The 14151-nt window shown below is 42.7% G+C and overlaps 1 long non-coding RNA gene across 5 annotated transcripts in view; it reads left to right on the top strand.

Annotated features, from left to right (window-relative positions):
• Positions 1-14151, top strand: part of LOC125634113 (uncharacterized) — a 94960-nt gene that overhangs the window by 46723 nt on the left and 34086 nt on the right. For all 5 annotated transcript variants that reach the window (XR_012667682.1, XR_012667684.1, XR_012667685.1 and 2 more), the window contains one exon: positions 1109-1252. This is a non-coding gene — a long non-coding RNA (uncharacterized LOC125634113). The remainder of the gene's footprint in view (positions 1-1108; positions 1253-14151) is intronic.

Below are 14151 nucleotides of genomic sequence, written 5' to 3'. Positions count from 1 at the left end.
CTGTGGTCTTCTTTTCTGGTGGAGGGTTGACTCAGCCTTTTGGCCAGGTTACCAATTGAGTCCACCCCCTATTCTGGGGCTGTGGGGAGAGGTGTCTGGGGGTAATAGAGTCCAACAAAATATATACAAGCCTAATGTCCCCCACAAGGGAAAGGGTCTTCAACCCAGGTCAAAGCCTTTGTGTGCTGTGAGCATTTTCCTCAGGTCTTACAATGTCTCAATCCCCCTTAGCTTCAGTGGTGAAGGTGTTTGTGCCCTCTTTGTGGGAAGGGTGTTGGGAGGGAAGTCCAGGCTCCAGCCCAGAGGCCTACAAGAGGCAGCAATATCAAACACTTAGGTGTGTTTCCTAGCTGCCTCTCTGGGCCACTTTCTAATTCAGCAAAAAGAAAAGGAGTACTTGTGGCACCTTAGAGACTAACCAATTTATTTGAGCATAAGCTTTCGTGAGCTACATCCGATGAAGTGAGCTGTAGCTCACGAAAGCTTATGCTCAAATAAATTGGTTAGTCTCTAAGGTGCCACAAGTACTCCTTTTCTTTTTGTGAATACAGACTAACTAAGGCTGCTACTCTGATTCCTAATTCAGGGCACAGTTAAACAGCATCACAAATGGTCCCCAGACAATGGAGTTCCTCAGAGCTTAGTAAAGTCCTAAGGGACTTTTCTAAGGGAGCTGCTGCTTGCAGACCTCTCCCCTGCAGCTAGGACTCCAGCAGGCCCCTTACTGAGGAGCTCCCAATATAGGTCAGTCCTTTCACCCACTCTGCCCCTTTCTGAGCTGTCTGACTCTCTTTTAAGCTCCTCCAGCTGGAGCAGGCTCTGCAGGTGCAGCAGGGCATCGCCACCTGGGTCCAGAACTGCTCCTTAACCCCTTGTGTCCCAGTGCAGGGTTTATAAATTCCATCACAGGCATACTGATGAAAAAAAGAGTGACCCTCAAGACTATATAAAGAGAATAGGAAGTATGGAGTTAGTGGTGAATGTATATACAGTACTGCTATTAGGATGCTACTCAAAATGTAATCAGCTATTTATTTAACATTTGCGAGAAATTCTTACTCTCTCTGCATAAAGATTTTTGGTATTTTTTTTCTTTCTCTCTCTATAGATAGAGACAAAAGAATTGATAGAAATGTGGGGAGGGGAAAAGACACCAAAGCAATATCAGGGAAACCAGTTCTCTCTCCCAGGAACCCAGACAGTCACTGTGGTGCTTCCTGACAGAGTCAAGCAGCAGGAGCCAGCTAATGAGGCAAGTCATCCGTTATCATTGCAGTGCTTAGCCTGATTTAGTTATCTGAATCAAAATGACAGATTCAGGAGAAAGGCTCCTGGGAACTTGACTGAAAATGTTATGTTGATGTAACCATGCATTGATCAGTCTAATGGAGTACCTCTTGGTTTCCATGCCAACAATGAAAAGAAACAAAAAACTGGGGTTAAGGGGCATGCTTTAGGAAAACTGATATTGGGTAAGATATTTTCTTTATAAACAGGTTTAGTTAAACATTGAAACAAGCTTCATGCCCTGAACAACTCAGGGCTCTTCAACATACAGGAGGTTTTATAATGGAATTTCAGCTTGTCAGGAACAATTTTCCTCTTTCCCTTTAGGATTACTTATAACTTTAGCTTCTGCAGCTACAGCCTGTCACTGGTTGCTTATTAACTTTATTCCAATGTGAAAAGGAAGAAACAGTTTAACTGTTTCAGTGCCACTTACCATTTCAAAAAGTCAGGAATAGTTCTGCTTTTACAGTCAATTCAACACATTACACATGATGTTAAAATACTTGATTAAAAAGAAAATGTACACTAATGGGAAGGAATGCAAGCAACTAACAAGTAGTTTTGTCTGGGAGCTCCATGGTAGGGCTAGGTTGTTTTAGAGTGGGAAAAAAAAGTGTAAACAAGGTTTTTTTGCTACGATACTTATACAGTAGATTTTGGTAAGGAAAGCTTAAAAACAAAACAAAACCATACACAGAGAATAAACAATTCACTGTATCAACGTTGTTCATGGTTTGATGTAAGAGCAAGGAAATGGACTATGAATTGATTTTAATATGCATATGAATCTAACATCTACCAGTATTCACTTCAAGTCACAAAGGACAAACACCTCAGTACTGTCAGTGAATATCTATTCAAATATGGCTGATATCCATAATCACTTAGTGTAGGGTACAAGATTGACAAATCTTCCCTCTGAACCACTTTTACTGGTTTGTGGAATTGAAATTTACCAGGTTTCTAGCAAATGCAGTTTAATGCATACATGGTTGTTTTTGCCCTTTCACACAACTTATGCTGTATCTTCACCTTCAAGTGATCAGAACAAGAGCTCTGGGATGAATTGAAAATCTTTACATTCAGTGTGAACTGAGGAAGACGCTTATGCCCATTCTGCATTCTCCTTGAAGCTCTGAGGCTCACCAAAGTTGAGCCCTGTATCTCCATGCTTTAAAAGGGCCAGTTTTACAAAGCTGAAAACAATTGAGCCAAATCAGCTGTGAACAACTAAATCAGTAAGTGAGAATAATAATTAGAAATTGCTTAACACTTTAGTAGATGCCCCAAAAGCCACAATCAAGGAATTGTTTTGGTTTTAAAAAAATGAAGGCAGCTATAAAATAATACATTGAAGAGAGAGGAATTTGATAGCTTTGATTTGTATTCATTACTAGGAAGTGTAGTGGCAAAGAGTCCTGTGGCACCTTGTAGACTAAAAGACATATTGGAGCATAAGCTTTCGTGGGTGAATACCCACTTTGTTGGTTGCATCCGAAGAAGTGGGTATTCACCCACGAAAGCTTATGCTCCAATACGTCTGTTAGTCTATAAGGTGCCACAGAACTCTTTGTCGCTTTTACAGATCCAGACTAACATGGCTACCTCTCTGATAGGAAGTATAGAAAATTGATAAGGCAACCAAAGGGACACAAGGTGAAATCTATGCCCAGCAGAGTTAAAGACACTAACAAGAATTAAAAAAACAAAACAAAACAAAAACAAAAAACCCTACACTAGGAACAAAAAGAATTCTGACAATGGTATTGGTCTCTTACTAGATGGAAATGGTAGAATTATCAATAATAATGTAGAAAAGGCAGACATGTTCAATAAATATTTTGGTTCTAGATTTGGGAAAAATACATAGTCATATAATGTGGTGATGTTCTTTCCATTCCATTAGTATCTCAGGAGGATTTTAAACAGCAGCTACTAAATTGGACATTTTAAAATTAGTAGGTCCAGATAACTTGCCTCCAAGAGTTTTAAAAGAGCTGGCTGGTGAGCTTGTTGGACCACTAATATTGTAAGTTTTAGTGCACTGGGGAAATTCCAGAAGTCTGGAAGAAAGCTAATGGGGTGCCAATATTTAAAAAGGGTAAACAGGATGACCTGGGTAACTATAGGCCTGCCAGTTGGACATTGATCCTGGGCAAGATAACGGAGTGGCTGACATGGGATGCAATTAATAAAGAATTAAAGGAGGGTAATAAAATTAATGCCAATCATCATGGATTTATGGAAAATAGATTGTCAATCTAACTTGTAATCTCACCAAAAAAGAGAAATATTTTTTGATAAATATAGTAGTATTGATGGAATATACTTAGACTTCTGTAAGTGTTTGATTTGTTACTGTATAACATTTTGATTAAACATCTAGAATGATATAAAATTAACATGGTACATGTTAAGTGGATTAAAAGATGGCTAACTGAAAGGTCTTAAAATGTAACTATAAACAGGGAAACATCATCAAATGGTTGTATTGCTAATAAGGACCTGCAGGGATCAGTTCTTGGCCTTGTGCTATTTAATATTTTATCAATGATCTGGAAGAAAAAATAGTTTGCAGATGACATAAAATTGGAGTAGTGAATAATGAAGAGGACAGATCACTGATACAGAGCGATCTGGATCACTTGGAAAGCTGGGCACGAACATTGTGTTCTATACATTTATATTTAGCCATATTAAATTTAGCAACAAATAATGTAGGTCACACGTACAGTGGAGGACACTATCCTGGGACTCAGTAACTCTGAAAAAGATTTGGGCATGGTGATAGATAATCAGCTGACCACGAGCTCTCAATGTAATGCTGTGGCCAAACAGGCTGATGCAATCTTTGGATGCATAAACAGGGGAATCTAGAGTAGCAGCAAGGAGGTTAGTTTACCTCTGTATTTGTCTGGTGAGACCACAGCTGGAATTTTGTGTCCCCACTTCGAGAAGGATGTTGATAAATTGGACAGGGTTTATAGGAGAGCCACAAGACTGACGAAAGGATTGGTAAAACATGCCTTATTGTGATAGCCATAAAGAGCTTCATATATTCATCTCAGTCATCTATCTGCCGCCCTGACCGGGAAAACAGAGAAGTCTGCTGCTTACCAGGGGCTAAGATTCACAATGTGACGGAGAGTCTGCCGAGACTCAAGCCCTCGGACCACTACCCCTTCCTGCTTTTCCACGTGGGCACCAATGATACTGCCAAGAATGACCTTGAGTGGATCACTGCAGACTACGTGGCTCTGGGAAGGAGGATAAAGGAGTATAAGGCGCAAGTGGTGTTCTCGTCCATCATTCCTGTGGAAGGAAAAGGCCGGGGTAGGGATCGTCGAATCGTGGAAGTCAATGAATGGCTACGTTGCTGGTGTCAGAGAGAAGGCTTTGGATTCTTCGACCATGGGATGGTGTTCCAAGAAGGAGGAGTGCTAGGCAGAGACAGGCTCCACTTAACGAAGAGAGGGAAGAGCATCTTCACGAGCAGGCTGGCTAACCTAGTGAGGAGGGCTTTAAACTAGGTTCACCGGGGGAAGGAGACCAAAGCCCTGAGGTAAGTGGGGAAGTGAGATACCGGGAGGAAGCACGAGCAGGAGCGTGTGAGAGGGGAGGGCTCCTGCCTCATACTGAGAAAGAGGGGCGATCACCGGGTTATCTCAAGTGCCTATATACAAATGCACAAAGCCTGGGAAACAAGCAGGGAGAACTGGAGGTTCTGGCAAAGTCAGGGAATTATGATGTGATTGGAATAACAGAGACTTGGTGAGATAACTCGCATGACTGGAGTACTGTCATGGATGGGTATAAACTGTTCAGGAAGGACAGGGAGGCCAGAAAAGGTGGGGAAGTTGTACTGTATGTAAGGGAGCAGTATGACTGCTCAGAGCTCAAGTATGAAACTGCAGAAAAACCTGAGAGTCTCTGGATTAAGTTTAGAAGCGTGAGCAACAAGGGTGATGTCGTGGTGGGAGTCTTATATAGACCACCGGACCAGGGGGATGAGGTGGATGAGGCTTTCTTCCGGCAACTCGCAGAAGCTACTAGATTGCACGCCCTGGTTCTCATGGGCGACTTTAATCATCCTGATATCTGCTGGGAGAGCAATACAGCGGTGCACAGACAATCCAGGAAGTTTTTGGAAACTGTAGGGGACAATTTCCTGGTGCAAGTGCTGGAGGAACCAACTAGGGGCGGAGCTCTTCTTGACCTGCTGCTCACAAACCGGGAAGAATTAGTAGGGGAAGCAAAAGTGGATGGGAACCTGGGAGGCAGTGACCATGAGATGGTCGAGTTCAGGATCCTGACACAAGGAAGAAAGGAAAGCAGCAGAATACGGACCCTGGACTTCAGAAAAGCAGACTTCAACTCCCTCAGGGAACTGATGGGCAAGATCCCCGGGAGAATAACATGAGAGGGAAAGGAGTCCAAGAGAGCTGGCTGTATTTTAAAGAATCCTTATTGAGGTTACAGGGACAAACCATCCCGATGTGTAGAAAGAATAGTAAATATGGCAGGTGACCAGCTTGGCTTAACAGTGAAATCCTTGCTGATCTTAAACACAAAGAGGCTTACAAGAAGTGGAAGATTGGACAAATGACCAGGGATGAGTATATAAATATTGCTCGGGCATGTAGGAATGAAATCAGGAAGGCTAAATCACACCTGGAGTTGCAGCTAGCGAGGGATGTTAAGAGTAACAAGAAGGGTTTCTTCAGGTATGTTGACAATAAGAAGAAAGCCAAGGAAAGTGTGGGCCCCTTACTGAATGAGGGAGGCAACCTAGTGACAGAGGATGTGGAAAAAGCTAATGTACTCAATGCTTTTTTTGCCTCTGTCTTCACGAACAAGGTCAGCTCCCAGACTACTGCACTGGGTAGCACAGCATGGGGAGGAGGTGGCCAGCCCTCTGTGAAGGAAGAAGTGATTCAGGACTATTTAGAAAAACTGGACGTGCACAAGTCCATGGGGCCGGATGCATTGCATCCGAGATTGCTAAAGGAATTGGCGGATGTGATTGCAGAGCCATTGGCCATTATCTTTGAAAACTCATGGCGATTGGGGGAAGTCCCGGAAGACTGGAAAAAGGCTAATGTAGGGCCAGTCTTTAAAAAAGGGAAGGAGGAGGATCTTGGGAACTACAGGCTGGTCAGCCTCACCTCAGTCCCCGGAAAAATCATGGAGCATGTCCTCAAGGAATCAATTCTGAAGCACTTAGATGAGAGGAAAGTGATCAGGAACAGTCAGTATGGATTCACCAAGGGAAAGTCATGCCTGACTAATCTAATTGCCTTCTATGATGAGATAACTGGTTCTGTGGATGAAGGGAAAGCAGTGGATGTGTTATTCCTCGACTTTAGCAAAGTTTTTGACATAGTCTCCCACAGTATTCTTGTCAGCAAGTTAAAGAAGTATGGGCTGGATGAATGCACTACAAGGTGGGTAGAAAGCTGGCTAGATTGTCGGGCTCAACGGGTAGTGATCAATGGCTCCATGTCTAGTTGGCAGCCGGTATCTAGCGGAGTGCCCCAAGGGTCGGTCCTGGGGCCGGTTTTGTTCAATATCTTCATTAATGATCTGGAGGATGGTGTGGATTGCATCCTCAGCAAGTTTGCGTTTGACACTAAACTGGGAGGAGTGGTAAATATGCTGGAGGGTAGGGATAGGATACAGAGGGACTTAGACAAATTGGAGGATTGGGCCAAAAGAAATCTAATGAGGTTCAACAAGGACAAGTGCAGAGTCCTGCACTTAGGACGGAAGAATCCAATGCACTGCTACAGACTAGGGACCGAATGGCTAAGCAGCAGTTCTGCAGAAAAGGACCTAGGGGTGACAGTGGACGAGAAGCTGGATATGAGTCAACAGTGTGCCCTTGTTGCCAAGAAGGCCAATGGCATTTTGGGCTGTATAAGTAGGGGCATTGCCAGCAGATTGAGGGACGTGATCATTCCCCTCTATTCAACACTGGTGAGGCCTCATCTGGAGTACTGTGTCCAGTTTTGGGCCCCACACTACAAGAAGGATGTGGAGAAATTAGAGAGTCCAGCGAAGGGCAACAAAAATGATTAGGGGTCTGGAACACATGAGTTATGAGGAGAGGCTGAGGGAACTGCGATTGTTTAGTCTGCAGAAGAGAAGAATGAGGGGGGATTTGTAGCTGCTTTTAACTACCTGAAAGGTGGATCCAAAGAGGATGGATCTAGACTATTCTCAGTGATAGCAGATGACAGGACAAGGAGTAATGGTCTCAAGTTGCAGTGGGGGAGATTTAGGTTGGGTATTAGGAAAAACTTTTTCACTAGGAGGGTGGTGAAACACTGGAATGTGTTACCTAGGGAGGTGGTGGAATCCCCTTCCTTAGAAGTTTTTAAGGTCAGGCTTGACAAAGCTCTGGCTGTGATGATTTAGTTGGGATTGGTCCTGCTCTGGGCAGGGGGTTGGACTAGATGGCCTCCAGAGGTCCCTTCCAACTCTGTTATTCTATGATTCAGCTTAACAAAGAAGGTTAAAGGCTGATTTGACCACAGTTTATAAGTATTTATATGGGGAACATATTTTTGATAATGGGCTCTTCCATCCTGCTGGGAAAGGTGTAACATGATTCAATAGTTGGAAGTTGAAAGTAGACACATTCAGAGTGGATATAAAGTGTACATTTTTTACTGTCAGGGTAATTAACCATTGAAACATGTAGATTCTCCATGGCAATTTTAAAATCAAGATCGGATGTTTTCCTACTATATATACTCTTGGGGAAGTTCTATAGCTTGTGTTCTACAGGAGGTCAAACTAGATGATCACAGTAATCCTTTCTGACCTTTGAATCGATGAATCCTGTCCCTGTCCACCCATTCCTGCCTCTTTCTCCAACTCCTCCCCACATGAGAACAATTTTGATTAAACCAGCTGCTCACTATTCTGCTCTGTTCACAGTAAACCTCCCCATAACATAAAGCATATTATAACAGAGACAGCTTGTAGCAAGCAACATGTTAGTAAATCTTTATTACACATGTGTAAAAAGGTTTGGACAAGAAATGTCAGTGGCAGGGTATTCACCATAAGCAATTGAATTGATACATTTCCTCGAACTATCCAAACAAGCGTAAAGTGGTGTGACACTCCCCAGGGTACCCAGGATTGTGAGGTATCTTGCTATCCTGAGACCTTCATGTGAGGAAGTCTTGTCTGTGCCTCCTGTGAGTCAGCTCACTGACTCCACCTGCGTCTACCAATCAAAGCACTACTTCCAGGCGTCCACAGCCCTAATTCTCTCCACAGGTTAGTGATAGGCATGCACCAAATTCTGAGTCCTCTGTGTGAACCTCTGGAGTGCCCAGCCCCTGTTCCACTGAACACTCACAGAACTCTCCTACTCGCTTCTCCCAAAGGACCAGTACACACCAGCTTGTTCTAACTCAGGATCAACAGACCACATAACATGCAGCACACAGACAGATTTTGAGTGACAACAAGAATAAGACTATTGGGGAAAAAATGGTTACATATAAAACAAAAGCATAACCCATTTTCTAGAGCCTAAACTTAATTATAAGACATTATCTAGTCTCCTACAGGATAGCTTACCTCAAGTCCCTTTTACCAGTTTTATTCAAGCAGGAGGGCTGACACCTTTCTTTCATAAGATCAGGCCTGCTGGCAGCTTGTCTTCTCAGACTGAAGGATGAAAATTTGCCTCTCTCCACTTTGTTTATGCTATTACAGAGTATGGTCCCTCGCTCTCTGGAGGTCCCCTTATCTTGGAATTCCCTTGTCTTTGTAAGTCCTCAGGGCCTGTACCTGGCAGGAAACATAGCCTGTCATCAAATACGTCCCATGTTTTTTATCCTGGTTGAGTTGGCCTGGAGACATATGCATACACAGTGGTCTGCCAGACAGGTAGGTGTTTACTACCCCTTCCTGCCTAAAATCTGTTCATCACCTTCTTGTGACCTGTCTTAACTTATATACATTAAGAATGTAATTTTCAGGTTATGTACATAACTCCTTTCACATTATCTGCCCATACATCTCACAGTCGTTGTGATGACCAGTGTGACATAGGCTTTCAGTAGAGCCCTTACATGACACCTTTTGTAAACCCAGGACATCCCTCTAACCCAGTTGGCACCAAGAGGTTTCTGTTTTACACCTTCTCCCCATTTTTCTTGGCACATGTGCACAGTAATCCTTTCAGACTGCAAAGTTATGCAAGTGAAGAAGTGAACGTGCTCTGAAATACCAAAGTCTTAATGGGTGCCATGCACTATCTTGAGTAAAAATTGACTAATTGAAATGATATTGACCTGCATCACAGCAATAGTTTGATCTCTAGCTCTGTAGAAAAATAAAACAAAACATACCTAGAAACTTTTTTGAAAAATGGCTATTTTTTCAGGTATATTTTTATATACATCTGGGACACACAAATATCAGGGGGCAGAGTATCTATTCACTTTTAAGAGTTTGAGTTAAAATCCACACAAAGTTAGAAAAGCAGGAGCATCTGTCTTTACTCCCATGTGGTGGGCAAACTATGGCCCATCCGGGTACTCTGATTGCGAGCCGTGAGACATTTTGCTGATATTGACCATCCACAGGAATGGCCCCCCACAGATCCAAATGGCCATGGTTCATCATTCCCGGGAAATGGGAGCTGCCGGAAGCGGCGGGCCGCAGGGACATGCTGGCTGCCTCTTCCCGCAGCTCCTGTTGGCCAGGAACGGTGAACCATGGCCACTGGCTGCTGGGGCTGGGCGGGCCACACCTGTGGACGGTCAATGTCAGCAAAATGTCTCGTAGCCCGCAATTAGATTACCCTCATGGGCTGCATGTGGCCCGTGGACTGCAGGTTGCCCACCACTGCTCTACCCCCACCACCTTCCAGGAGCCTCAGACCTCAACGAAGCCCCCACCCCATCCCCACTGAAGGGACCATGCCTCCTTTCTCCCTGCTTATCTCCCCTCCCTGCTGACTTGAGACTTCCTGGGGGGATGCTTTAGCCAGAACATGGGTAATGGCTACTCCTATGAGTCATCAAAACATGCAAGGGCTTGTGACTAGCTCATGTGACCCTGAACTCTATCTTGTGCCTATAATTTTCCACAAACTAAGACTGAGAGCTTCCCCTCCACATGGGTGAAGGTATAAAGAACCCTGGAAGCATCTCCATTTTGCCTCTTTCCTGCTCTGATCTCTGGACTATAGACTTACACTAAAAAGAGCATTCCAAAGGACTGAGGACCTTCCAACGTTTTGGAAGTTACCATAGCATTTACAAGCCAGCAGTCTATAACATTACTGCTAGAAACCTGATCCAAAAACTTTGCAATCATTTTATGTATGAGACTTCTCTGACCATTTTAACTCTCTCCTTCTTTTCTCTTATAAATAAACCTTTAGATATTAGATACCAAAGGATTGGCAACAGAATGATTATTGGGTAAATTCAGAGTTATATATTGACCTGGCTATGTGGATGATCATTTAGGATTAGAAGGACCCTTTGGTTGATGAAATTGGTTTAAAGAACTACTCATCGTAAAGTCTAGTGTCTGGGTGGTGAAATGAGTGCTGGAGTGCCTAAGGAGACTGTTAGCCAGTGTGGTGAGATAGAAGTTTACTTTTTTACTGGCTTGGTATATCTAATAATAGAATAACCACTAGTTTGGGGTGAGTCTGCCCTATTTCTCAGAAGTTTGTCCTGAATCTGATATTCTCAGCTGTGACCTACTGAGGCCCAGTGACAATCACATACATAGTTTGAGCTCCAGCTCTGTGAAAAAAAATCCACACCTAGAAACTTTTGCAAAATGGCTATTTTTGGGGTGGGGATTATATCTCTGCAATTCCAGTCAAATGACCCCAAATTGGGATCACTAACCCTACCCTGCACTCTCCTGAGAGTCACCAAATTTTAAAAGAATCCAATTAAGCATGGAACTGAACCTTTAACAGAACTCATAATGCAATCTTAACTGTAGTGGGATTGCCAAATCAGTATAATACAAATCATCACAACAGTCCATCCATGAGCTGGAGCTAAGCAAATGTAAAGAAATCTAAGCTAGTGTAATTTTACATGCTGAGGAACTGGAAGAAGATGCAAGAAGGTAAAAGTTACAAGCGTGGTAAACTTTGTCACAGACATTCTTATTGTTCTCCTGTTGCTTTTCCTGCCATATGCCTCCTTCTAAGCTATCCCCACTTAGAATCCCTTAGATTGTTACGGGAAAATTCTGATCTGAGTCGCACCAGTGCAATGACTCCACTGTAATCAATCGATTTAGACTAGTGTGCTTTAAGTCCGAACCTACACCTTAAAATCAGCTCTGATTTTGGCACAAATTATTCTTACCTCCCTGTTGGAGGGCACATTGGAGATATCTCTTTACTATGTTTTAGTTAGGAATAGAATACCTGTGCTATGCCTCCTGTGGCTTATACCATAGAAACAGAATTGGAATAAACAGAGTTAGTGAGCTATCAAATGTGAGAATTTCTGCTCCCAACCAACCCCGAAGGAAGATGAGAGCCTAGAGTGCATCATATCGTTAATCAATATCCTCTTTCATGTATCTTGGAAGTACATAGCCATCTATTCTCATCACCTCATGCAAAAAAAAGTCATTGCACTGCCTATATTCCTTTTCTAAAGATATTTCAGCTTCTGTATTACATTGCTATCTTATTGTACACTACTTATCTCTCTTGCTGACTCAGCAGTTTATTCAACATTCTATCCACTTGTAGTTTAAAAAAATTCTTACCTATATTGCTTCATACATGCTAGTCAAATTCAATACCGGAACTCTTCTTTCTTATTAAGCACTGCTATATATCAAAAAGTGGCTTGAAATCACTCTGTTCCTTCCGGGAATTTCCAAGTAATATAGATTCATTATAAATATTTATATAAAAATACACTAGATTAATGACAGCTGAAAAGTATGAGCATTTCTTCTTGTCCCTCAGTATTGGAAATTGCAAAGACAATGTATTGTGTGTGTTGCATAGTTTCCTGGATTCTCTGCAGGAATTCAGAGGCTACAAAATTCCTCTAAAGGCCTTACAGAGAAAATATACTTTCTCCTCTGTATTAAGACTACATTATGGCACAAGTGAAGTTAAAGAATATCTGGTGCAGCAATATATAAAGTAGATTTTCAAAATCCTGCTTGTAGCATAGAGGAGGAAGAGAGCAGAACTGAGACTCAGACTGTAAGTAGAAGGGTGAAAGATCTGTTGATATGGAGAAATGAAGAAAAGGATGGTGCATTAAGAATCGTGTTGGGGCAGAAAAGGGAATGAGAAGCCCTCACCACATTTGGATCAGACCTCATCATTTTGGGGGATTTTCTAAACAGTTTCAAAACATTCCAGGTTCCATCATCTCCACTATTCCAATCCCAAGTGAGCTATCAGCTAGTCTCTCTAAAAGGCTTTCCTCATCTACTACAATCTTTTATACTGTGGATATAATTGATCTGAGCCAAGGATTTGCCAGTTTAGAGTAGTAGAAGCTGCCTGCTATAAATCTATTTGTTTTCACTGAAGTGGTAAAGAATTTTGACATTTTACTTTCCTGGCCACAAGAAAGTATCAAAGACAATTGCTGGGCTATTACCCTTTTGCTGCTTTTGTGAATATTGAGATGAAAAATTAATACAGTTGATCTTATGAGTCCATAACATTTCACTTGTCCCTAGATAGACTGACCGCCTTCTTGCTGTTCAGTCAGATTTTTCTTATATTTCAAAGTAGACCTTATTTATCTTTGTTTTCCTTGGCATTTTTACATTTAATTTACAATAGTCACTTATAGTTGTCATCTTCTAGCTTTTGTCCCCTCTATATAGGGTTGGCTTTTCAAATCATTTTTCTCCATTGCCGTCTGTCTTCATACAGTTCCTTGGAAACTCCACAGCTAATCAAATCATCTTGTATGACAACCATCCATCTAGTGTTGCGTCTTCCAACCCTTCTCTCACCCTCCACTTCTAAGCGTTCCCTATAGTACTATTTGTTAAATGAAGTACAGTTTTAGTCTTAAAAGTGACTGTTAAAACAGCTTTTAGGATTCCATGTGTATCTGTCACAAATTGAAAACTCCTCCTAGGCTCTGAAAGTCAAGCTTGGTTCTTTCCTTCTCATGAATCAATACAATAATAAAGATACAAGTCAAAAACTCACACCACTTACACCACTGCAACATTGTTGTTTTCAAATTAAGCAGTCACATTGACACGTGTGGCAAGTGAGGGAAGGAATTAATTCTGCAGAATCTTTATTTGTGTTGAGGCATGACAAGGAAAGAATTTACCTGCCATGCCTGGTGGCTGAGGCAGGGTAGGTGGCAGTTCACAGCAGTAGTCAAGAATGCAGAGCTGGTCAAATAGCAGAGGCAGTCCAGGGCAATGGTTGGAGTTCTTGTAGGGCTCAGTAGCTGGAAGATCCAATCCAAGGGGCTGGATCAGAGGGTTGGAGAGGTGAGGTCAGGTGAGGTGGTAAGAGAGGGCCAGGTGAGTCAGCAGTGCAATGATGCAGGGCCAAGCCAGGCATCAAAAGGCAGGAAATAGTCTGTTGCTCAAATTGCTTCCTCTTCCTTTTGGGGTCTTTATGTAGTCCAGGTACCTAATGAGAGTACTGCCCCTCCCTCCAATCAGGGACCTGGGGTGTGGCTGCTGTGGGTCTTTAGGCCTTTAGCACTAAGGTGGTTGGTTAGGGTTGGTGGTTCAGTGCATCACCATGTCACAGCAGCTGAAGATGCCTCCTAAGGACATAGCAGGCTTGGGTTCGATACCAGGTTTCTGACATTACCCCTCCTCCCTCGGGGCACCGAAGACTGAGCT

Source organism: Caretta caretta, chromosome 3 (genome assembly GCF_965140235.1).
Source record: "Caretta caretta isolate rCarCar2 chromosome 3, rCarCar1.hap1, whole genome shotgun sequence".
Lineage (NCBI taxonomy): Eukaryota > Metazoa > Chordata > Testudines > Cheloniidae > Caretta > Caretta caretta.
The sequence above is the reverse complement of the archived record's forward strand: the minus strand, read 5'-3'. Positions and strand labels throughout refer to the sequence as shown.